Below are 26,112 nucleotides of genomic sequence, written 5' to 3'. Positions count from 1 at the left end.
CATTTCGGTCCACTGTTTTCTCTCAATTCAATTCAAAGGAGCTTTATTGGCATGAGAAAACATACGTTTACATTGCCAAAGCAAGTCACAAATACAATAAAACAGTTGAAAATATATACAGTTTGGAGGGGGGGTACAGCATTGTGTAAACAGAGCTATGTCGCATTGTGGCATTTTATATACATACAGGGTACAAAATAGCAGCATTGTTTTCCTCAAGATGTGCAGTAGGTCTAGGTGTCAATCCATGGTTTGTAGTGGTTGTGTTTCTAGCCTTCTTTTGTCGCAACAGTTCACACATCTTGCTGCTGTGTTCGCTGTATTGTTGTATTTTGGGACTTTTTCAAATTCACTTTGGCTGTGTGTGTAATCTGTGGGAAGTATGTGTCTCTGATGTCTTGGTATAGTGGGCAGGTGTTTCCAAAGTGTAGCTCTGTGTCGGCCTTTCTCTATCGCAAGGCTGCCTTCGCTGAGTCTGTACCTAGTCAAGGCTTTCCTAGGTTTTGGGTCTTTTACTGTGCTCAGATATTCTGCTAATGTATATTCTCTTTATAGTGCCAGATAGCATTCCATTTTGCTTTGGTTTTGGCTTGTTTCCCACATTGCTTGCAGGGGAAGCGTTTCTCTCCAGCATGAACGGCGCGCTCGTGTGTCTTCACGCTGCTTGGCCGTGTGAAACTCTGTCCGCATTGGTTGCATTTGAAAGCCTTACCCCCAGAGCGTCCAGTGTCCCCATGTTGTTTGTGCTGCTGCTGGTTGCTTTCTTTTTTCTCAGAGTTACATGAACCTTGACTTTTCGCGGAATACATTGAGCTCCTTTACATTACAGGACTCTCTTGACTGGTACGACGCCCTTGAGGGCCCCTCCCAACCAGACACCGGCTACACCGCGCCGCCGTCCAGCCCCTCCTCCAGCGAAGACAATCAGGAAGACCAGGAGTGGACTCCGTCCGAGCCCGGTAATTTTTTTGTTTGTTTTTTCGCACTGATTTTTGACTTTGCACTATTAGGTTGTGTTGGTAGTTTCTGAGTATTCTGCTTTGTTTAACAATGTCGGTGAGATACTTGTTGCACTAACTAGCATTGACTGTTACGGTCTCTTTTTGTAATACTTATATATTATTCGCCCCCTCTATTGATGCACCTTCTCTTTATTGGTACTGTACTGCTCTTTTTTCTTTTCTTTCCTCTTATCTATATTTTCTCTTACTTCTCTGTAACTTTGTAAATACTGTATACTGCTGTGCTACAACTGGACAACTGAATTTCCCCCTTGGGAAAATAAAGGTATCTATCTATCTAGGGGTGTAACGATACATTGTAATATCGATTCGATACATGGTTGACGATGCGATACATGGGCGATATTGCTTCATTCATGGTGATACGATACGATTCGATTAAATGATTTAAAATCGATATAGTAACTATTTAGCAACAAAATTAAATCTGTGTGAAAGGTGTAGATAGCACAGGTTTTTAAGGGAAACATGTATTATTATGGATATGAATACGTAACACACTGTGATTATCTGCCAAATACATGGACAATTGTATATTGACAAACCTGCACCTTGACATGAACCCAGAGATTACACACATTTATCGATAGACCAGTGTAGCTATATGGAAAGGAAAAGTAATTAAACCCCTCCTTTTAATTTTTTCATTTAAAAATGCTAAATACAAAGTAGGTAGTATCGATACAATCGATTCTTTGCACTGCCGATTCGATACGATACAAAATGAAACGATTCGATTCGATTGTAGCTGTTTTCATTTCGATATACTACGTTTTTTTAAGTTAAAAACGATATTTCGATACAGTTACTATATCGTTACACCCCTAGTAAGCAGTCAGTGTTACTACATTAGATCTGCTTTTGTGCAGGATAATACAGCATTTATTTCCACCGTTTTTTTTCTTCTTAACCATTGCACAAGGTCATAGGTAGGAGGATCATATTCTGCTCGCTCTCTCTCTCTCTCAGGACGGGTGGGTCCCCGGTCTAACCAGCGCGCCGTTCAACGCTTCCCCTGCGAGCAATGTGGGAAGAGCTTCGGCCGCTCCGCTGACCGCACGGTACACCTGCGCATCCACGCCGGAGAGAAGCCCTTCCCCTGCACGTACTGCGACGCGCGCTTCAGCAGGTCTGGCACGCTGACCACGCACGAGCGCAGCCACACAGGAGAGAAACCCTTTGCCTGCACCGTGTGCCACAAGAGTTTCGCCTGCTCGGGGGACAGACGGAAACATCAGCTGGTGCACACGGGGGCCAAACCCTACTGCTGTGAGCAGTGCCACAAGGGCTTCAGCCGGCTTGGCAACCTGCAGCGACACCGCCGCACACACGCGGGGGAGAAGCCCTTGTGGCACTGCTCACGCTGCCAAAAGAGCTTTGGCCAGGCGGCCCATCTCAAGAGGCACCAGCGTGTCCACCACACGACGGATTGAGTGGACTCTTCTGTGTTCTGTGCTGCGCTGCCTCTGGTGTTGTTAAAGGACAACTTTAGTTTCTTACAACAAGGGTTCATGTTTTAGATGGTGATTAACCCATTTAGGCCCCACATTATTACGCAATTTTTTATGCTTTAAATATTAAAACATAGCAGACATACAAGCTCACAGCGCAGCCCCGAGTGCCGCGCTGCGAGCTTGTAGATCTGCTTTTTTTGAAAAATCGTGAAAATTAGAACTTTGACCCCATTCTATAATTGTTTTTTTAAATCCTTCTTAGATCTTTGGAAAAACCCCATGTTTCTACGTCAGCAATCTGGCCAGCCATCATCAAAGAAAAGGTCCTTTTCACTTTCGGAGCTCAGTTAGTCTGTTCTCGAGAGACTACTATGTCAGTGGTTCTCAAACCTTTTCATGTGAAGGACCCCCCAAATGATATGTATTTGGCCACGGACCCCCATCTCAAAATAGTTCGTTCCAGGGACCACCCAGAAGCAAAATTTGAGTTAAAATCAAAAGATTTGCACACATTTTCACGACTTTTTCAAAAATAGCAGATCTACACGCTCGCAGCGTGGCACTCGGTGCCGCGCCGTGAGCTTGTATGTCTGCTATTTTCATAAATAAATAAAATAATAATTAAATAAATAAATAATACATTTCTATTGCCCCACATTTTAGCATGGTAAACGCGATAAAACAATAGAACGAAGCAAATGAAAACATTTGAACTCTCACCTTTTATCTTCTCTAATTACTATCTAAAACATGAACCCTTGTTGTAATAAACCAAAGTTGTCCTTTGATGCTATTTTCCTGCCAAATTGTCCTTACCTGTTAACGTGGGCATAGTGCACGATCTGTGCGCGACTCATGTAGTAGACGCTGGGTAGACTCGATGACAGCTTTCGGGAAAAAATAATCCTTTGGAATAGACATTTCCGTTGCCGGGCTGTATCCCTGCTGTATCCGCCAGTGTTTACATAAGAAAACATTGGAAAAAGCCAGCTGTGCACTATGGTAACACGTGGACACATTCACTGGTACACAGTCCACTAAAAGTGTGTGTGTGTGTGTGCGCGCAACCCATATCCCAAGGGGGAAATTCAGTTGAAATTCAGTGTTGAAATGAGTGTCGCCCATGGCTTGTGTTCTAGAGCTCATGTTCATAGATTCCATATAGTTTCATTGTTTGACAGCACACTCATCAGTGTATTTTGGATTCATGTCAATTTGTTTTCAGATATTTAACCACTGTCAATACTTCATAAACCTGACTTTTTCCCCTCTACACCAAACCTCTTTGCTGAAAATAGCCCAACTACAAGCTCAAGGCGTTGTGAGCTTGTAGATCTGCTATTTTTGGCTCAAGTTGTCAGAATATGGACGCTAGGGTTCAAGTGGTTAATATGGAAAAGGAGGGAAAAAAAGCTTAGATCTCACAAAGATTTGGAGGACCCCCTGTTGAAGACCCCTGCTATAGAGTGTGTGTTCAGTAACGGTGTTAAATAGCTCTATATTGTGACAAGTAATCGTTGCTATACAGTGTGTGTTCAGTAACAGCTCTAGATTGGGACAGTAATCATTTGTTCGTTAACAGTGTTAAATAACTTTGGAAAAAAACATACATTTCAGGACTCATTGTAAACCACCACCTGTTTATTAAGTCTGTAGAATAGATATGCACGCAAAGTGAATGTCCTCCATAGTGAATCCATTGAGAGGCCCATAAAGAGACTTCATTTACTCCAAAAGAGACATTTTGAAACAAAGGACGGTCTGCATACTGCACACTGTACTCTCGGCTGGGCGCAGCCATGTTTCTCTGATCCCAAGGGGGAAATTCAGTTGAAATGAGTGTCGCCACTGTCACAACCTGTTCATAGATTCCATATAGTTTCATTGTTTGACAGCACAGTCATCAGTGTATTTTGGATTCATGTCAATTTGTTTTCAGATATTTAACCACTGTCAATACTTCATAAACCTGACTTTTCACTAGTCTGTACTTACTCGTCTTTTTCCCCTCTACACCAAACCTCTTTGCTGAAAAACTGTTGAAGACCCCTGCTATAGAGTGTGTGTTCAGTAACCGTGTTAAATAGCTCTATATTGTGACAAGTAATCGTTGCTATACAGTGTGTGTTCAGTAACAGTGTAGTTAAATAGCTCTAGATTGAGACAGTAATCATTTGTTTGTTAACAGTGTTAAGTAACTTTGGAAAAAAAACATACATTTCAGGACTCATTGTGAACCACCACCTGTGTATTAAAGGAACTGTAGAATAGATATGCACGCCAAGTGAATGTCCTCCATAGTAAATCCATTGAGAGACTTCATTTACTCCAAAAGAGACATTTTGAAACAAAGGGTGGTCTGCATACTGCACACTGTCGTGTTTCTCTGCTGGACCCACACTGTCATGTGACTAGATGACGTAATCGTTGCCGTCAAGTGATAATCCCCAAAAACAAAAACAACCCCCTTCCGGCCCTTCAAAATAATAGCAGCGGCCTCATAAACCTGACTTTTTACTAGTCTGTACTTAGTAGTCTTTTCCCCCTCTACGTCCAAACCTCTTTGCTGAAAATAGCCCCTCTACAAGCTCAGGGTTCAAGTTCTTAACCAGGAGAGATAGGAAAATAATCCATAGGCTAGAATTCATGGTGAATCTTATGACCAGACCAGGCTGTAGTGGACTTTCCCCCACACTGTCCACAGCAGTAAGGTCTCTCTCCAGTGTGAATTAGCTGGTGTTGTACGAGGCTGCGTTTTTCACTGAACCTTTTCTCACACTGGACACAGCAGTATGGCTTCTCTCCAGTGTGAACTCTGACAGACACCAGAGAATTCACACTGGAGAAAATCTTTACTTCTGTGACCAGTGTGGGAAGAGATTCATTCGATTGTCTCACCTCAAACGACACGAGAGAATTCACACCCCACCGGAGAGAAGCCTTTCGGCTGTGAAACATGTGGGAAGTGTTTTACCACCAATGGAAACTTAAATTCTCACCGGCTCATCCATACCGGAGAGATAGTAGATCGGCTATTTTGGCTCCAGTGAATTGGCTGTGGATGGGGAAAAAAGAACTCATCCTGTCCAGTGCCAATCAGCTCTGTTTTACTAAGCACATCAAACATATCATTTTCCGAATGTCTGAGTGTCTGTCTGAGTGAGTGTCTGTCACAGCGTTTCTCCTCAGTGGCTGGAGCAATTGATCTGAAATCGCACCACCATTAGCATATGAACACACCTGACATAACTGTGAAGCCCGTTTGTCACTTTCACAAATCATATGCTGTATATTAGCATTTTTATTGTGTATCTATATCTATTCTGCATCTAGCATGCGGCAGATCTATTCTGCATCTAGCTTGAGGCAACATGTTTAACCAACTGTGTGTGTTTGTGTGTGTGTGTGTGTGTGTGTGTGTGTGTGTGTGTGTGTGTGTGTCTGTTACAGATGTTGTCCAAAAATCATGCACATCGGTACACAGTATCTCTATAGCCATTAAACGAAACGGGTATTTCTTACATTGATGCTCCTACATATTATCATGCAAGCACCAGTTAAAGTTACTTTCCATCCCTCATATACTGTGTGCACAGTGCACATCCCCCAACCCACACACTGCACATCATTTCTGAGCTCATATCTTTGAACGGGTAAGGACTAGTACTAGTGATTGATGACTTCCAAACCTCGAGCGTGGACAAGCTGGTGTTTCTTCAGGGTACCTGCCTCAGCAAAGCTCTTGCCACAAAGGTCACATGGGAAAGGCCTTTCCCCAGTGTGGACACGCTGGTGTCTCTTCAAGTCACCTGGCGCACCGAAGCTCTTGTCACACTGGTCACAGTGGTGCGGTTTCTCTCCACTGTGGACAAGCTGGTGTTTCTTCAGGGCAAATGGCCCGCTGCAGCGCATTCCACACACCTCACACGGGTGAAGCCCCCCTCCGACGTGGACAAACTGGTGCGTCTTCAGGGCAGATGGCGCGGCGAAGCGCCTGCCACACACGTCGCACGGGAAAGGCTTCTGTCCACTGTGGACGCGCAGGTGTTGCGTCAGCTTGGCTGCTTCGCTGAACGTCTTGCCACACTGTTTACAGCAGTACGGTTTCTCCCCAGTGTGGACACGCAGGTGTACCTTTAGGCCGCTTGAATCTCTGAAGGTTTTGTCACAGTGTTTACAGCAGAAAGGCTGCTCTCCAGTGTGCACGAGCTGGTGTCTCTTCAGGTGCCCTGACTGCCTGAAGCTCCTGTCGCACAGGTCACAGCGGAAAGGCCTTTCCCCGGTGTGGACCAGCTGGTGTTGCCGCAGACCACTTGGCAGACAGAAACTCTTCCCACATTCTATGCAGCCAAAGGGTCTTTCCCCAGTATGGACACGCGCGTGGCTCTTCAGCTTATGTGACTTGCTGAACCTCTTTCCACATTCTTCACAGTGGAAACGTTTCCCTCCGGTGCGTTCAGAGTCTCCTCCTTGTCGGCGTTCGCTGCTGCTGCTGGGACTCTGCTGCTCCTGCTGCTGACTGGCTGCTGCAGCCCGGGGGATCTGTCCACTGCGCAGCATCTCAAAGTAGAGCTTGTGGTGGCTCCGTTTCAGGTGCTTGTGGAGGTAGAGTTCAGAGGTGAAGGCGAACGGACACTCTGGGCAGCAGAAAGCCTGGGTCTGGGTCTGAGAAGACCGCAGACTGGGTCCTGGGGAAGACTGCGGGCTCTGTCCTGAGAAAGGGAAAATAAAAAATAAACCAAACGGTCAATTCCGTCAACTTTTACAACACTGCATAATGTTCCCTTAATGCAGATTATGTTTGTTACGTTCAACAGACGCGACAGATAAACGGATACCTTTAGCGGAACTCTTCTGGTCCCACATCTTATCAAAGACGATTCCCAGCTCCTTGGCGTAATCGTGTTACTGTAAATAGCAATAAAGAAACGGATGGCTTATTGTGTCTAAAAAGACCTATTTAGCCACTTGTACTGTACACATGCCCCACATTTTAGCACGGTAAAACAATAGAACGAAGCAAATGAAAACATTTTAACACTCACTTTTTCTTTTCTCTATTACAATCTAAAATATGAACCCTTGTTGTAAAAAAACAAGTTGTCCTTTAAAAGGCGTTTCATACATGTATCCGACATCACACAAGCGCACTCACCACCCATGAGTAGCCACTCTCTTCAGCGTCCTCTTTGTTGACCACCTCTCCTTGATAAGGGCCGAAGTGAACCCCGACATGTAGAGGCCATTTTCCCTGGTAAAACACCCCCAGACCCGCTTTTGGAATGTGTGACCGTTTGATCTGAAAACACACACACACACACACACACACACACACACACACACACACACACACACACACACACACACACACACACACACACAATGAGACATGACATGACCGACTGACGTTATATAGATTATACAGTATTATGTGATACACGCTTAAATGTACACATAGTTTTACCTCAAAATGATTTGGCAAGGTCTTCCTGGCTCTGTCAGGAACTCCAAGCGGTATATTAGGAGGACCGAGCCTGAAGACAGGAGGTCCATGTTCCTCACAGTACAAAATGAAAAAATCCTGACACAGGTCACAGTCTGGAGACAGACAGACAGACAGACAGACAGACAGACAGACAGGCACGCACACACACACACACAGGCAAGGACAGAGGTGAACAGCAGTGTTGTGCAACTAAAACGAAAAGTATTCAAGAGTTAAAGAACTATAATAGAGATGGATTTGACAAGTGTAATCACACATCAAAGCGTGACGCAGCGTAACTAAAAATAAACAGTCCAAGAAAAGAGAGACGTTCAGTATAGCATAGAAGTGGTATCTCTACTTACAGAAGTATTCGTCATCTTCTGGCTCGTACTCTTCCGTGTAATCCACGTTCGGTAGGTTTCTGAGCTGACGATCACTGGTGGGCACTGCTACTGTTTTCTGTCGACCTGAAACAAACACACACACACACACACACACACACACACACACACACACACACACACACACACACACACACACACACACACACACACACACACACAATTAATGCATGTTTTTTTGTGAGGGTACCTAGCCTCGGAGACAAGGGGAGAACATGCACACAGAAAGGCCCTTTGGCCTAGGGCTATGGCAACAGCATAGAATATTACCAGAGGGGATCCACTCCTCGTTGCCCTCTTTCTCCTCCTCTTCCTCTCGCTCACTCTGCCGAGCTGAGGAGGAGGAGGTACGGGCCGGGGGGGCCAACTTGCTGCCACTCGGCCGAGCTGAGGGGCCCATCTTGCTGCCACTCTTCATGAACGCTGGAGGGTCCGACTTGAGACCTGATGGATAAGATTACGACCACATTTAATCGCTGGTATGGATTTTAAACATACATCCTCGTGACTGAATTAGAGTTAGTGTATGTCTAATAGTACAACTACAGTCCTATAACAAAACAAATAATGTTTGGTGTATAATAAATGTGCCCTATTAGCTGTTCACCAACACCACGCTGCATTGCGTTACCTATGGACAGCTTAAACAGGTGGTTGCTTTTCAGGTTACTGCATCTTATTTTCTCGATGTCCGTCAGCTGCTCCCACTGTCTCTGGGTGAAATGGGGACGCAAGTCGTCAAACTTCCAGTCCAGCTGGTCCTGTAATGTAATCACACGTGGATGGAGAGGGGAGGATGTCACTTTTTGTAGCTGTGGGCTGTTACCTTACAGTGGTTCTCAACCTTTTCAGGGCGCGACCCCCCCAAATAACCATAATCGAACTGGGGACCCCAAAACGTGTGAAAATAGCAGATCTACGTGCTCAATACTCCCGTTGTGAGTATGTAGATCGGCTATTTTCACCATTTCTGCCTCTAATATTTGACAATTTGGCCACTGTTTAATTTGTCATTTTATTGGTATTAAAACGTCTTAAATTGTCAGTTTAGAAATGTGATAGGCTGATTGACATCTAGACGTACTGCAAATACACAATGAAACAGAGATGCTACCTTTAAATGCATTTAAAATCTGAGTTTCCATTTGTAGCCAGTTGGAAATTGAGCCTCAGAGGCCACCATTAAGCAGCTGCCTGGTCCACTTCCTCATTGATAATCAGGTGACTATTTAAATGCCCTGCAATACACCAGAACATTAGGATGCTGGTGGTTACTGGCTGTGGGTCTCGAGACCTGGGTCTTGCACTTATGCTTGTGTAATGCTGGTGCCAGGGTGAGTGATGTGTTTCAGGTTTATTGTTTTATGTTTATAATAATGTGTATCAGTTATTGAAACTAACTACTGCATTTGATAATGCAGGTCAATCAGGCTGAACTGATTGCTGTGGGGAGAGGGAGTGTTTAAAAGACAGTGAAGGTATGCAAACAAGCAACTTGTTATACAGCCATACTTTGTGTTTGTTGGTTTACTAAATGTTTGTTTTTATATCCCCTCCTTCAGATTGCCACTGCTGCTTTGTTTAGCTTAGTTTATGCATTGATTTTATTATTTGTTCATGGTTTTTGAGCTATTTCCTATCAATTATTAATTATTATTATTAAATCTAATTTTGTTCATCTTTTCCCCCTATGCCAAGTGCTGTAACCAGGGTCCATGTGGTGCACACAGCCAACCTACAACAAGGGGTTTTCACAATAGGTCTCACTAATAGCCCACAGTCCTACAGGTTTGTTTTATTGTTGTGAATGAGTGCACCTCTTTTCACGGTGACACTCTTTTTATTCTTATGCATGGTGTGCGTGTGAGTGCTGTGTTCCTAGGCTTTAGGTGTAGTGAGTGGCCTATCACTGTAGCTGTTTAGCTTAAACCCCTTTGTTACCAGGTTGTTGCCCACTGGATCTGTATTACACATGCGTTTTCTTTCTGTCCTGAAATATATTTTTGTGACTATTAATAAATGGCAAATGTCTGGGGCCAACTCACGTCTCTCTCTCATTGTTCTGATCTGTGTTTGGGAAACCCAATTTATTGAAATGATACAGTATATATTTATTTAATTCTGTTCCCTGTGCAGATACAATCATCAGGGTGGCGTTGTCATACATTTATTAAAAGTAAATTCCTTGCCACCAGGTTACACATTTGTCTTATACGATTTCAATTGTTATTGTGGGCTCGCCTATAAGGCGAGCACACTTTAGATATTGTCATTGTGGGCTCGCCTGTCATTATTTATCTATCAGGCAGGCTGGCAATCAGTAGACGGGATCTTCGGTTCCTTTCTACTCCTACATACTGAGAAAATGAAAATAAAAACATCAATGTGTTCAGTTTACAGTGGCGAAGTGTGCTATTATTTTTTATAGCAATCGGCCAAATGGTGGCGCTGTAGGAAGCCTTCGAAAGTGCGAACTTTGAACAGGTATAGCTCATGCTGTGTTATACATACAGCCATGAAACCTGTATACACTTATGCGTCTCCTCATGCTGAACAACTTTTACCCTCTAACTTTTGACCTCTGACCTTTAGGTCTCCCACAATTCGGAATTATATGAAAAACAGTAAAAATCTATCTCCTCCTGGGATTTTCGCGTCAAGTGCACAAAACTTTTTTCACATGAACTTTGGACCGATACGGTCAGATTGATCAACCAGATTTTTTTTAAAGTGAAATATAATTTTTTAATAATTCAATCAATATTGCGGTGTTATGCAAATTATTCTTCAGCCTCTAAATCATACATGCAAAGTTACACGTTCATGGCATTTGGCAAAGATGTGGAGGGTTAGTCAAAGTATCACTGAAACCAATTTTATTCCAATCGGCCAAAGGGGGGGCGCTATACGAAGCGTTTGAAAATTCAAACTTCAAACGGGCATAAGTCATGACTCGTTTCGTTTGAAGACATGCAACTTGTTACACGCGTGCTTTGACTCAAGCGGAATACATCTGTGTCGTTGTTAAGTAAGCTCCGCCCTTCGATTTTTCGCCATTTTGAGCAGTTTGTAAAACGCGTAAACCCGCTTTTATTCTGGAATTTTCGCATCACGTGCACAAAACTTTTTTTACGTGAACTTTGGACCGATATCTAAAGATCTGTCAGATCGGATTTCTTTAACATTGAAACATGCTTTTTTAAATAATTCAAACAATATTGCATTTTTATGCAAATTATTCTTCTGCCTCTAAAACATACATGCAAAGTCACATTTTCATGACAAAATAGTGTAGAGGGTTAGTTCAAATATCACTGAAACCAATCTTACCCCAAATGGCCAAAGGGGGGCGCTATATAATTTTGAGCAGTTTGTAAAACGCTTAAACCCGTTTTTATTCTAGGATTTTTTTTGCAATTTGCATGAAACATTCTACACGCAATCTAAGGACCTTTATCTAACACGCCTATGAAGTGCACACAAAAAATATATAAAATAATAATAATAAATATAGCTGCAAGCAGCGATAAAGTGTCCAAAGCCAAAAACACCTCAAATCATGAACACAGTCTGGGATGTGTGTGAAATCTTGCAAGCACATTCCCAATAGGTACAGATACCAACCTTCTCACATTGGCCTGTTATAGCGCCACCAGCGGGTCAACTTTTGCACAACACATTTTTGGAACAAAATGGACCAATCTTTGACGTCAGTAACGTCAAAGAGAGCACTGCCTGCGATCTTGACATTTTGTGCTTTTATAGCCATTGTTTTCCGGCTTGAAGCGAGCCCACAATTGTTTCGGAGGAACAATATTTTTCTAGTTGGTATTAAAAAGTCTTAAACTGTCACTTTAGAAATGTGATACACTGATTGACATCTAGACCTACTGCAACACTATGAAACAGATATGCTACCTTTAAATGCATTTAAATCTGAGTTTCCATTTGCCTTATATGATTTCAATTGTACTGAGAATAAACAATGGTTCTATTTTGTTCAAAAACCTCTATACCCTGTATATATACACAATGACACAATGCAACATAGCTCTGTTTCCATAATGCCGTGATAGACAGACAGACAGACAGACAGACAGACAGACAGACAGACAGATACATAGACACAGACAGACAGACAGACTTTCACTGCCTTCACTGCTTAAAAACGAGTCAGGTTGTTCTGTTGACTGGTGGTTTATTAAAGCACACTTGCAATGCTCCCAAACCAACGTAAAACTGTAAATAAAGCATAAATACAAGACAAAGTAAATAATAGAACATAAGCACAACATGTAACTCATAAACATAAGGAAATGATACAAAAGACAAATAACAATTCATTTACCTCACTGGCTGCATCCACAACAATGAAGGTAATGAGGTTCCCAAAGAATGCACAGACAAACTTTTCCCAGTGCCATGCTGCTGAACAAACACACACGTCCGCCCGCACGGGCGTGTGCGAACACACTGAGCTGCTGGCGAGCCATTAACCAGCACACTATATGGCAAACTAGCCGGAATACACGTGGGATGGCAACTTCCGGTGCATCACTTTGCTTAGAATAAGAAATATTAACAAATGAAGAAAATAACAAATAAATGACTAAATAAAGGCCAATGGCGGCAGCTACACTCCCCACCAAATCACTTCTGTGATTTCACCTGACCTTGAACTCTTAAGACACTATTGAAAAGGGAGAACCTTGAAATACTTTAAATTCACATGTCACTGAACCCAATTTCAAGCAGTAACTCTTCAATGTACAATTCATTTAAACGCATAAGCAAATCATGAGACCTTGGACTTCAAACACAAGTGAGCAACAGTTTTTCCAGCATGACTTTAGTCAGGTGGTCGACTAGTTTTGCCTCCCACATTAGCACTTCTTAAGAGCCCTTTTTTCATATGCTCCTTAAAATGTGTCCTTTCCTTCTTGGAGCTCTTGGTGACCTTTTGGGACCTTTTTGCTGCTACTTTCTTGCTAGCAGCCTTCTTGGGTTTCTTGGGTGACTTCTTGGTGGCTGCAGGCTTCTTGGCTTTCTTCGGTGATTTCTTTGCTGCCACCTTCTTGGGCTTCTTAGCTGCTGCAGGTTGCTTGTGTGCAGCAGGCTTCTTTGCTTTAACTGCTTTCTTAACAGGCTTCTTAAACTTCACCTCTTCTGCAGTCTTGTTCATCTCTGAAGAGCCAGAATCAGAGGATTTGGGCGGAACCAGGGTGGGGGTGCCTTTAGCAGCTAAGCTCACTTCTGGTGGAGCTTGTGGAGCGTTTAGCTTTTTAAGTGCCTCCAAGCGCTCAATGTCTTGCCGGATCTGCTCCATAGCGCGTTCTCTTGCGAGGTACTCTTCTTTCATCTGCTCCAACTGCCTTTGTTGCTGCTCCTGCTCTGCCACGAGCTTCAGAACTGCGAGTATGGCTGCAGCTTCCTTCTCCTCAGGCCACTCAGAATCCTCATCTGTCCCCTGAATGTGGATCTGAGCAGTCTGGACAACATACTTGGTGACTTGGTTACACTTGTCAATACTGCGACGCAGTTCACTGGTTGGAGTTTCAATTTTACAGTATGCATTGTAAATGCCATTTAATTCTTTGGAGTACTTTTCAAGAGCCTTGACTTCTCGTCTCAAATGCTCAAGTGGAGCCTGGTTAAGGACACCCTTTTTGGTTCTTTTTGCTTGGACTTTCCAGTGTTCATAAACGCAATCAAACTTGAACAACAAAACCTTTGATCTTTCGGTTTGCAAGCTTTCTTTAAACTCTTTAAATTCCATTTGTTGGACTGGTTCTTTAACTTGTGTAGGTAACTTTCTGGAGCAGGTTCTTTAAATGTCCTTATCAACTCACTTGCTTGAGTTGTTACTTTGACATCTTTACTTATAACCCACACACTTAACTTACAACCATACACTTAAACCATAAGTCCCAAGCCAAATTAACCTTAGATTTAATTCTCTGAATACGTTAATACATTATGCAACACTTTAAAGACCAAAACAAACTAGGCTATGAATAACATTACATTAGCTCATTCATAATTTGCATAACAATGCGATCGTTCACTTCTTGCTTTGAATGAATGTCTCTTGAATGCACCTGAAACATGCTAGTAGCACCAGTCAGTTCCTTCTTAGCCTTGAACTGTGCAGACTGTGCACTAACCTTAGGCGTCTGTCTTTATAGCTGGCAAAGTCGCGTGGTTCACTGTGCTCTTTAGGCGAGAAAGGTTCTTTGACCGTCCACTATGCAGCTCCGTGGAACAGCGAGTGCGTGTCTAAAAACGGCCCGCGGGGGCGTCGCTTGGTCTCGTTCGGCAGCAGGACTCCTGCCTGCCAGATCAGAAGAGCGGCCGCCGTCTGGAAGACCTCCACACAGGTTGAGTTGAGTTGAGTTGCCGTGGATCGGATCGATGCATGAGTTTTACTTTCACTGCCTTCACTGCTTAAAAACGAGTCAGGTTGTTCTGTTGACTGGTGGTTTATTAAAGCACACTTGCAATGCTCCCAAACCAACGTAAAACTGTAAATAAAGCATAAATACAAGACAAAGTAAATAATAGAACATAAGCACAACATGTAACTCATAAACATAAGGAAATGATACAAAAGACAAATAACAATTCATTTACCTCACTGGCTGCATCCACAACAATGAAGGTAATGAGGTTCCCAAAGAATGCACAGACAAACTTTTCCCAGTGCCATGCTGCTGAACAAACACACACGTCCGCCCGCACGGGCGTGTGCGAACACACTGAGCTGCTGGCGAGCCATTAACCAGCACACTATATGGCAAACTAGCCGGAATACACGTGGGATGGCAACTTCCGGTGCATCACTTTGCTTAGAATAAGAAATATTAACAAATGAAGAAAATAACAAATAAATGACTAAATAAAGGCCAATGGCGGCAGCTACACAGACAGACAGACAGACAGACAGACAGACAGACAGACAGACAGATAGATACCTTTATTATCCCAATGGGGAAAATGTGTTGCCCAGAGGCAGCACAGCAGTAGGTTATTTACAAAGTTACAGAGAAGTATGAAAAAGATTAAAAAAAAGACTGTGTGTTGTGTGTCTGTTGTTGCCTTGGTCGCTGAGAGGCGGGAAGCGGACTTTAAACAATGAACTACGTCAGGGGTCTTCAACGTTTTCAGGCCGGGGACCCCCAAACTGATGGGGAGATGGAGCAGGGACCCCCTACCACCTCGTAGGGTGCTACGACATATTTTTTATTTTAAACATGTACAAGTTACAGCGAGCAGGGTGGGCCGTACCGCTACCATTTCTAAACATACTACTTATTAACTGAGAACCAATGTCAATAATATCAACAATCTGTCAATTGCATAATCATGTATTCAAGCTATTCAAAATGGATAGAATCATGATTTATTTTTTAACATAAATGTGAAAATAAAACATTTTTTGAAATCTTTTTTTTTTTTTTTTTTTTTTTTTAAAGCAATAATTTCGCGGACCCCCTGCAGTACCTCCGCGGACCCCCTAGGGGTCGCGGACCCCCTGTTGAAGACCCCTGAACTACGTCATAGGGGTGTAATGACGCTTCTCGACCACAACTACGGCCGTGGCGGCGCTGTTGCCTTGGTTCCCCTCACTGCCTCTCTTTGTTCTCAGCTCTTTGTCTCAAGTCAAGAGAGGTCACCACTTCCGTCGCCCTGTGTTGTTTACATTCTGACAGTGACACAGGATGAACCTAGATGCGACTTTGTTTATTTCATAATGGGCACGGCAAGTAAACTTGCTGTCCGGCTGCCTCGCGGATTACATTACGGTTCGATTACTTTCCGGTTTCACTTTTATATTTTTGGACGACATTATGGGCTGGATTTAGACTGTTGTTTATGTCACATTCAGTGTTGGATTGAGGCACACAGGGACAGGGGTAGCAGCGCCTGGCAGGTAAAGTGTGTGTGTGTGTGTGTGTGTGTGTGTGTGTGTGTGTGTGTGTGTGTGTGTGTGTGTGTTTTAGGTTAGGGCATTCACTCCAGTAGGCCTTTACAAAAAAGGAAAGAAAGAAAAACAGAAGAGACTTTGTTTTGTGCGCGGAACCCCAAGCATAGGACTTCATGTCCGCGTTCCCACACGGACATTAACGGAGTGCACCGAAATCTGTGCACTCCCCTAATGTGTTCGTGTGAGAACGTGGAATTACAAGACAAACGTGTTGAACTCACAGGTTGAACTTGAGACCTGGTATTAACTCTATGTTTGAGACGCTACACATTTTGCATGGTTTTCATGCTAATGGCTAACAACTGTGTTAGACTCACGGAGTGAGTGTCGTTTTGTACTCTGTGCGGAGGATGCTGAGAGCCTTTTGTTTTGTTGTTGTTTAGTTTGTCGTTGGAACTCCCTCCACTTCTACACCAGGCACCGCAGCCCCACATGGGCTGCATAATATGCTACGTCAATCAGTGAGTATTCACCATGTTTACCATGTCTCAGTCTGACTCTGAACTAATTCACATAATGACTCAACTCATGTAGAGGGTTTTTATTTGAAGACGTCTAAGTGATAAAACGTCTTCAAAATAAAAACCCTCTACATGAGTTATAATTTATCATGGCTAATACATTTAAGACCCACTGTGTAAATGCTATATATTTATGGCATCGTGGAAGTAGCTAATTGTTTTTGCGTTGTAATCAGGATTGGTTATTTGCCATATCAAGCTGCACATTTGAACTACAGACCTTTCAAAATACCGTGAAAGCATTTTTGTCATTTTACATTTTTGCATTGGTTATTCAAAAATCACACCTAGTGTGAAGTGAGTGGTGCTATTTATGAGTTAATTGCATCAAGGTTCCCCGCTGGCCAATCACAGCGCGTCCTGCGAAGCTTGGCCAATGGTACCCTGGGCGTACAACAAACTTTGAGACGTTTTTGCCCAGATGTAGGCCGTATCTAGGCTAGATGTAGGCCAGATGTAGGCCATATCTAGGCCAGATGTAGGCCATACAGTATCTAGGCCACCCTTCACATTTTTTAGGTCCCGGAAAAAGCCAGACGTTGGACCTTAGCTCCTTTCAGGAGCACCGCTCAAAAATAGCAGATATACAAGCTCACAGCGTGTCCCTTAGTGCCATGATGTTGTACATTTGCTTCTTTTTTTTTTTTGTGAAAAATCTTGAAAGTGTGAGAGCTACTGATTTAGGAGACATTGGTAGAATCAGTCTCAGATCCCAATGTGTTAAATCAGACATTATTAACTGTCAATGTTAAGTGTGGTCAGTGTGTTAGCTTATTTTTTAATTTTTCTCAACATTTCCTTTTTAAATTAGGCTCTTATGGACACAAGTAGAAGCCGTGGAGAAGTATTCATCTCCAAGTATTCTGACTATTGTCCTGAAGACGATTCGACCGCCAGCGCCACCCCGATTTCATCTGGAGAGGAGATGATGGCGTTTGACTCACAGGAGCCTAAGGCCATTGTTCATGAGTCCTGTATCAGAGAACTCTTCAGAATGTGTCAGTGCTGTGGAAAGCCCATAACCGACACTCACGTGACCTACGTGGGGGCACAGATGAGGGTTAGCTGGGAGTGCCTTGGAGGACACTCTGGTACTTGGACTTCATCACCTGAAGTCAGAGGAATGCCTGAGGTGAAGTCTCTTAGCGCTGCCTCTGTGCTGTTCACGGGGAACACCATCACAGAGGTGAGCATGAAGTAGGGATGGGACGAAAAGCGATATTATCGTTTATCGTAATAAACACTCACGATAATCGTATCGTTGAGATTTATTTTATCGTGATTATCGTCCTCCGTCATGCACTGGGATCAATACATCTTTTATTTGCCGAGCTGCATATCCTGTACCACTTAAACACTCTCTATAGAGACACACGGGCGCCTACAAATACAATGACAGCGACCCCACTTCGGGTAAGGGAGAACGGTGCACTGCAGCTGCCAATGCAATCCCAATGAGAGGCATCGTGAAATATCATAATTTCAGTGGTTGACTACTGAGGCCATAGCAAATTTTTTTTGTGTTCTAATAAAGTGTCCCATGAGTTTAATTTTGCCTTTTTAAAGTGGTATATATGTCATCTTGATACATTACCTACAATATACTTTAATATACTTCATCTGTGAGTCAAAAGTGCTAGCATTGGAAATCTTAAGTTTAGGTGGTCGCATGGTACACACGTCATGGATGAATCCCTTGAGGTTTTCAATACCCAGATACGCTTGTCTCTCGTGTATAATTAGTCTATTTAATTTGGGACATTGTGGCATCTTGCTTCTATCAAACGGAGTCTTGCAAGTTGTTTTTGGTTAATACTAACCTGGAGAATCCACTCTGTAGTTGAAAAGGTCGGGATCTTCAGAGTTGGCGCTCATGAACGCACAGCAGTTATGACAGTGATGTCACTGAAAAGCGACTGTGTCTGCCGTTTCCCCTCTTCTCTGTTAACATTATGGGTAACCCATTCAAGTGGCAAATTAAACGTGAAACACATCATGTATTTAGCAAACAAGAAGATTTGTTGTCAGGGTCAGGCCATACATTTGAAAACACATTTTTATTTAAATCAATATAGTCTTCAGTTCGTGTAGGATTATTTTAATATTAGGCTAACCACAGCTTAATTGCAATGACTTTCTATGGGCTGTCTTGTAGTTCACCGTTCTCCCTTACCCGAAGTAGGGCCGCTGTTTCAATTGTGGGCGTGAATTTGTAGGCGCCCGTGTGTCTCTATAGCCTAATTGGTAAAAGGTAGTTATAATATATGTGCTTAATACAGTCTTTTTTTGTATTGTAACATGTTGCTTAGTCTCACACACACATTTAACATCATTATGTGCATTCACCTGTTGTTTATAATGCAGGGTATTGCAACTTAGGTCAGATAGCATTTATAGGATCCAAGTTGCTTGCTGCTAGTGGGCAGCCAAAGTATTACCATTGTTTATGTCATGTCAGCTCATATACCAAAGTCCTGTGTGTGTGTGTGTGTGTGTGTGTGTGTGTGTGTGTGTGTGTGTGTGTGTGTGTGTGTGTGTGTGTGTGTGTGTCAGATGTCCAACAGTGATGGCACTGATGGCCCTCAGTGCCACATGCATTCCTCCCTGAGCTCTGCTGCCCCCTGGAGGACTGATGGCTGCATGGCTCCCATCTTCACCCTGGAGGACAAGAACACTGAGACTGAGGCAGGCTGTGAGTGACCACACACACACACACACACACACACACACACACACACACACACACACAATATGTATTTTTATTCAAAGGGCGACAACACTGCCAATGCAGTCAGACAATAGGAAAACGGCTAGTTAAAAAGTGCCTATAAGGCAGAATATTGTTACGTACAATACAGTTGACATACTTGTCCGACACAGCGGACATCAATCATGGATAAAGGAAACAACGCCTTCTCCAAATAGAGCTGCTTCCTATAATGGCACTTACTGAGCAGTACCTTGCTAACTGTTTGGCACTCCTTTTAGAGTTGACGGCCATTTGAAGGACCCTCGCAGCCAGCTCATGCACGTGCCCTTGGCCAGGTGCAGAGTCCTGCACAGGTCCGATTTTTGGAGGCATTGTTCAGTGCCGTTTTCTGTTTGGATGTGTTGGTCAGTTCAGTAGTAATTTACATGATACATTTAACACAATTCATACTTTGTCCACGACCCTTTTGACAACGGTCGCTGGACAAACTAATCAATTAGTCAGAGATTCAAACTGATGCAATCATAAAACACACTGACGTTACCTGAAACTCTTCTCTCCTCCTCCTAGTTCTCTCACTCCCTACCGCTGAACAGGAGGAGGTCCAGGTGAAACCAGAACCTCTACAGATTAAAGAGGAACAGGAGGAGGTCCAGGTGAAACCAGAACCTCTACAGATTAAAGAGGAACAGGAGGAGATCCAGGTGAAACCAGAACCTCTGCAGATTAAAGAGGAACAGCAGGAGGAGCTACTTCAAGGACCAGAGGAGGATGCTGGATCAATGTTGACATCACTAGCAGTAAAAAGTGATGTCGATGAAAACAGAGAGACAGAGCCTCTAGCCAGCACCTCAACTGAACACATGGAAACACAAGCTTATATAAACTACTTTGTACCATCGTCACAACCAACTAATGACGACCAGGTCCTCTCAAAAACCTTGACTAGTGCAGTTAATAGCTGTACTTGTACTGATTGTGGTACAGTATTTTTTAACATGAGTCACCTGAAATATCACATGAGGGCTCATGCAGCTGAAAAAAACCATACTTGTACTCAGTGCGGCAAAGTCTTAAGTGGAATGGGTTCTCTGAAGCGACACATGAGGACTCATAAAGGTTCAAAAACCTTTACTAGTGCAGTTAATAGCAAAGGCTTTGGTTTGAAACCAGAACCTCTACAGATTAAAGAGAAAAAGGAAGAGGAATTATTTCAAAGACCAGAGGAGGATGCTGGGTCAAAGTTGACAGTACCAGCAGAAAACAGAGACACAGAGCCTCTAGCCAGCACCTCAACTGAACACATGAAAACAGATGCTTATATAAACTACTGGGTGCCATCATCAGAACCAGATAGTGACGTCCAGGTCCTCTCTTCAAATTGTTCTGAATCTGACATCACCGAAGACAGCGATGACTGGAAGGAGACCGAGAGGGTTCATCCACGTAAAAAACGATTTGCTTGCACGGAGTGTGACGAAGTCTTCGGTTACAGGAGACATCTGAAAGTGCACATGAGCATTCATAGAGGTGCAAAGCTTTTGACTTGCAATCAGTGTGGCAAAGGATTCGTTAGCGTGAGTGACCTGAAAGATCACATGGTTACTCATGCAGGTAAAAACCACAGTTGCACAGAATGTGGCAAACCCTTTGGTAACAAAAGTTCTCTGAGACGACACATACGGGCTCATACAGGTCTAAAACCCTTTGCTTGCTACAAATGCGAACAGGTCTTTGACTACAGGAGCCACCTGAAAGAACACATGGACACTCATAATATGGGTGAGAAATGCTTCAGTGACCCGAGACAACACCCGGTTACTCACGCAGGAGGAAAGCCCTTTAGTTGTACGGAGTGTGGAAAAGGATTTAGTGGAACGCGTTCTCTGAAGGTACACATGAGGGCTCATAAAGGTTCAAAAACCTTGAATAGCTATACCTGTACTCAGTGTGGCAAAGGCTTTTTTAGCGTGAGTGACCTGAAATATCACATGGTCGCTCATGCAGGTGAAAACCCCATCAGTTGCACAGAATGTGGAAAACCCTTTGGTAAAATAGTTTCTCTGAAATCACACATGAAGGTTCATACCGGTGAAAAGCCCTTTAGATGTCACCAGTGTGGCGAAGTCTTTGATGACAGGAGCCGTCTGAAAGGACACATGAGGTTTCATAGAGGTGACGAATGCTTTACCTGCACCGAGTGTGGGAGAGGATTTGTTCAAGCGAGTGACCTGAGACTACACCTGGTTACTCATGCAGGTGGGAACACCTTCAGTTGTACGGATTGTGGCAAACCCTTCAGTTACCTGAAATATCTGAAACGACACATGAGGGATCATTCAGGAGAAACAGTATTTACTTGCTACAAGTGCAGCCAGGTCTTTGACTACAGGAGCCACCTGAAAGAACACATGAGCTTTCAGCATATGTACACTAGTCACATTTGAAGAGGCGGTGCCATAGTTTTGTACTTTTTTCTGTGTTTCATGTGTCTGGGAGGTAGACAGTACTTCATTAGACCCCCCGGGGTGGTTGTTATGAGCAATTATGTATTCCCTTTCTATTTGGGATTTCTTCCTGGAGGCTGCCACCTTGTGGGTCAAAAGTGCCGGTCCAACCCCTCCCCCTTTACCATTCACCCAACACTGTGTATGTGCACCTGCTTCTAATGATATCAACGCACTTAATGCGAAATATTCACGTGCTTTCAGACTCTTCAATGCAGAAAGTATCCAGGATACTTGGATATCCAGTATGCCAATGCAGAGATATCAGTAGTAAAATGTCGACATCTAGTGGTCAACCTCAGAGGAGCGCAAAAATAAAACCTGAGGTGATTCCCAGCCTCGAACCAGATGCCAAGTATGCTCTGTTCCCCGGTGTAACGCCCCACGCCACTGACCCCGGCGGAGCGGCGCGGTATTGGGCGCCGATGACCCCCGTGAGTCGCCACCGAGGCGAGCGCTAGCGAGCCGAGTTGCCGTGGCGAGCGGTGGGAACGGCGCCCAATCCCACTCAGCCGCGTTACCGAGTTATGTGCCGTTATGGACAGAATAGTAAATATTCAGTCCCTCACTATCAACATCTACCCCACTATCCACGTCATAGATAAATGCACAAAAAAGGAGTCACTTCATCCGTTCATTAGCTCAGTCAGTAGAGCACGGATGCAACAAACCCACGGTTTGGGTTCGATTCCCCTGAGGGGAATAATATTCAAGGCGAGAGATATCGGCGCATGCGTACTTCAAAGTATCCACGGAGGATACTCCTCCGTGGATACCCAGTGCATACTCTCTGCATTCAAACGTCTGAGAAATGGTGAAAAAGTCGGAACTTCAGCTCGGTCACCAACCACCATGACAACCAAGCATACTTCATGAACTGGTGGGTGTGGCCACCAGTTCTAAAACACCCATGTTTTCCCCCTCTAAAACACCCATGTTTTAGAGGGGGAAAAATCTTGGCACCCCATCGTTAAGATGCAGCACGGCACAGATAGGACACTTAATTGTTGCGACCGAAGGTGGCATTATACCCTGAAAAACCTTGTCGCTTGTCTGTCTGTCTGACTGTCTGTATGTCTGTCTGTCTGTCTGTCCGTCCGGCTGTACAGGAAGTGATGTCAGTGTGATGTGGTACAGAATGACTCATATATGGGCATAAAAAGGATGTCACGTGACATCACTTCCTGTACTGACAGTCAGACAAGCTACGAGATTTCTCAGGGTATAAAAGTCCATATATGGTCATTCCCTGAAAAAGAAAAAAAAAAAACGTTTATGTCCATACATGGAGATTTCTGATGTCATAAATTCCAGGTCAAAAATGAGAATGTTAGGGTACCATATATGGCCCATAGATGGAGATCCACAGGCATCAAACCAAGGCCCTAACTCACCAAGGCCCTGCTTGGCATTACTAATTAACGTTTGTGTTATGCCCATCTCCATGTATGGGCTTAACATATATTGTATGTATATGGATACATATTTGCGACCGTCAGGGAGCAGTTTACTATGAAAACCTCCACCGGCCGTCCGTCCGTCCGTCACACCTTTGTGACCATCAACAAACGTCACACCTTTGTTGATGTTTAAATCGAAGAGTCTTGGTCAAATACTTCTGTTGGTTTCTGCACTGATCATTTATACAATTCAGCTGTGTTTGCTCGTGTCATCATGATGAGGTCATAAATCAGCCATGCCCAAATATAGATTTTACGGGTTTACATGCTTACTCAGTTATTCGTTATGTGAAAGTCCTATGACGTCTATGATATCTGACATCATCATACATACATTCCCTTTTATGCCCATAAATGGAGATCCCCTCTGTAGAACCAGCCACTGACATCACTGTATAATGTCAGGGGAACCAAATCCCTTTTATGCCCATATATGGAGATCCCTGTGATGCCAGGGGAACCAAATCCCTTTTATGCCCATATATGGAGATATGGAGATCCCCGTGTTGCCAGGGTAACCAAATCCATTTTATGCCCATATATGGAGATCCCTGTGATGCCAGGGGAACCAAATCCCTTTTACGCCCATATATGGAGATCCCTTATGTCATCAATATTAAGCCCATATCTGTGAATATCTTTGGGTACCTGTCTCCATATATGGTTAAATGGTCCGATATACATCACTGGCCAGAAGACCAAGAAATGGTGCAACCTCGCCCTTTGCTTTTCTCCCTATAGGCATCTTACTGGTAGGTAGTTTAATGAGGAATGCAGTATGGTGGTAGGTAGGTAGTTATGGCCTTTGATGTAAGATTTTCACTTTCTAGGATAACTATATTTGCTATTCCCAGATGATGCCCTTTTAGGGTACCCCTCATGCCCATATATGGAGATCCCCAGGCTTTACTAATTAACATAAGTTTTATGCCCATATATGGAGATCAGTGTCCCAATGTCATCAGATATATGGGCATAAATGGACACAGGCAAACTAGATGGGCTGTATGGATATCCAGATGTGTGATGTAAGTGTTTTATTCCAAATGTGGCACCCCACAGACATATTTCCAGAAACAAAATCCCTTTCATGCCCATATATGGAGATTTCTGATGTCATCAATCCCAGGCCCTGTAAAAAACATGGTTGCTATGGTATGAGCAACTTATGTCTCCATATATGGAGATTCAACTTCAATGAGTAACCATGGCAAACTGTCAACTGCCCGTATGTCTTGATAATTGGTAAAACAAACTTTTGGCCTATTTGTGGAGATAAGCGACCAACGGTCGCTTATCTCCCGATTAGGGAGTCTTACTGGTATTATTAATAAAGGATACAATAAAAAGTCCATATATGGTCATCCCAGAAAAAGAAAAAAAAAACTTTTATGCCCATACATGGAGATTTCTGATGTCATAAATCCCAGGCCGAAAATGAGAATGTTAGGGTACCCCCTTATGCCCATATGGAGATCCACAGGCATCAAACAAAGGCCCTAACTCACCAAGGCCCTGCCTGGCATTACTTAAAGGTCCATGAAACACAAAATCACTTTTTCTATAAATATATATTATATCAATGAGTCACTTGTGATAGGGAGCAGTGATATGGTTCAATTTGCCCATAGGCTTGGGGATTCAGAGCTTTGTGCTGTCTCTGTAGCTATTTCTGTGTACTTCCAGTTTCTAGGTCCAAAAGAAATCTTTCGCGCCACTCATTAAATATTAGCTATCAATGTTCTGTGGTGTAACGTGACGTAGGCATATCTAATTAATATTAACGTTTGTTTTACAGAGTCGTATCAAGGGGGGGGGCGTGGTTTCACTGTATGCTTGTTTGCCAGAGAGAAGAGCAGGCTCTCTCAACGGACAATTACACTGTGTGGTGCCTGTGTTATTTTCTGTGTAGTGTAGCCTGTGTGTGTGTGTGTGTGTGTGTGTGTGTGTGTGTGTGTGTTTGCACACACGGAAAACAGCAGATCTACAAGCTCACAACGCGTCGCGAAAGCGACGCGCTGTGAGCTTGTATATCGGCTATGTATGTAGCCTAGCTAATAGCCGTAGAGCCGAAACCAACGTGTTTACATGGTTGACAAGCTATTGCTGCTACGGCTGTTAGCTAGGCTACATAGCTAATATACAAGCTCACAACGAGCTTGTAGATCTGCTAGTTTTCGTGTGTGGACGATGTGTGTGTGCGCGCACTGTCACGACACACACACGCACGCACGCACGCACACACACACACACACACACACACACACACACACACACACACACACACACACACACACACACACAGTCACTCACACACACACACTACACAGCAAATAGCTATAGTGATAGCCTAGTAGCGTCCATTCTTCACTGGTTCCGTGGTCCATAGCTGGATAAAAGCTCAGACAGCTTGTTTGTAAAATACCTGCACATTTAAATTAGTTATGTAACCTGGAGTTGCCGAATCTTTATACTTTTTACACCTCCAATGGCTGGTTTTAAAAAATGTTTCCGAAATGGAACAGCAACTGCCCAGTGCCCACTGCTGACAGCTTCGCTCTGTCT

At 43.5% G+C, this 26,112-nt stretch overlaps 1 long non-coding RNA gene across 1 annotated transcript in view; it reads left to right on the top strand.

Annotated features, from left to right (window-relative positions):
• The window catches only part of LOC308299005, a 93,760-nt gene that overhangs the window by 46,024 nt on the left and 21,624 nt on the right, over positions 1–26,112 (top strand). The window contains exon 2 of the long non-coding RNA XR_013962752.1: positions 20,151–20,230. This is a non-coding gene — a long non-coding RNA (uncharacterized lncRNA). The remainder of the gene's footprint in view (positions 1–20,150; positions 20,231–26,112) is intronic.

The sequence above is a fragment of the Nannobrachium achirus genome (genome assembly GCF_963921795.1).
Source record: "Nannobrachium achirus genome assembly, chromosome: 15".
In the NCBI taxonomy this organism is placed as follows: Eukaryota; Metazoa; Chordata; class Actinopteri; order Myctophiformes; family Myctophidae; genus Nannobrachium; species Nannobrachium achirus.
This window is presented reverse-complemented; position numbering and strand designations above follow the sequence as displayed.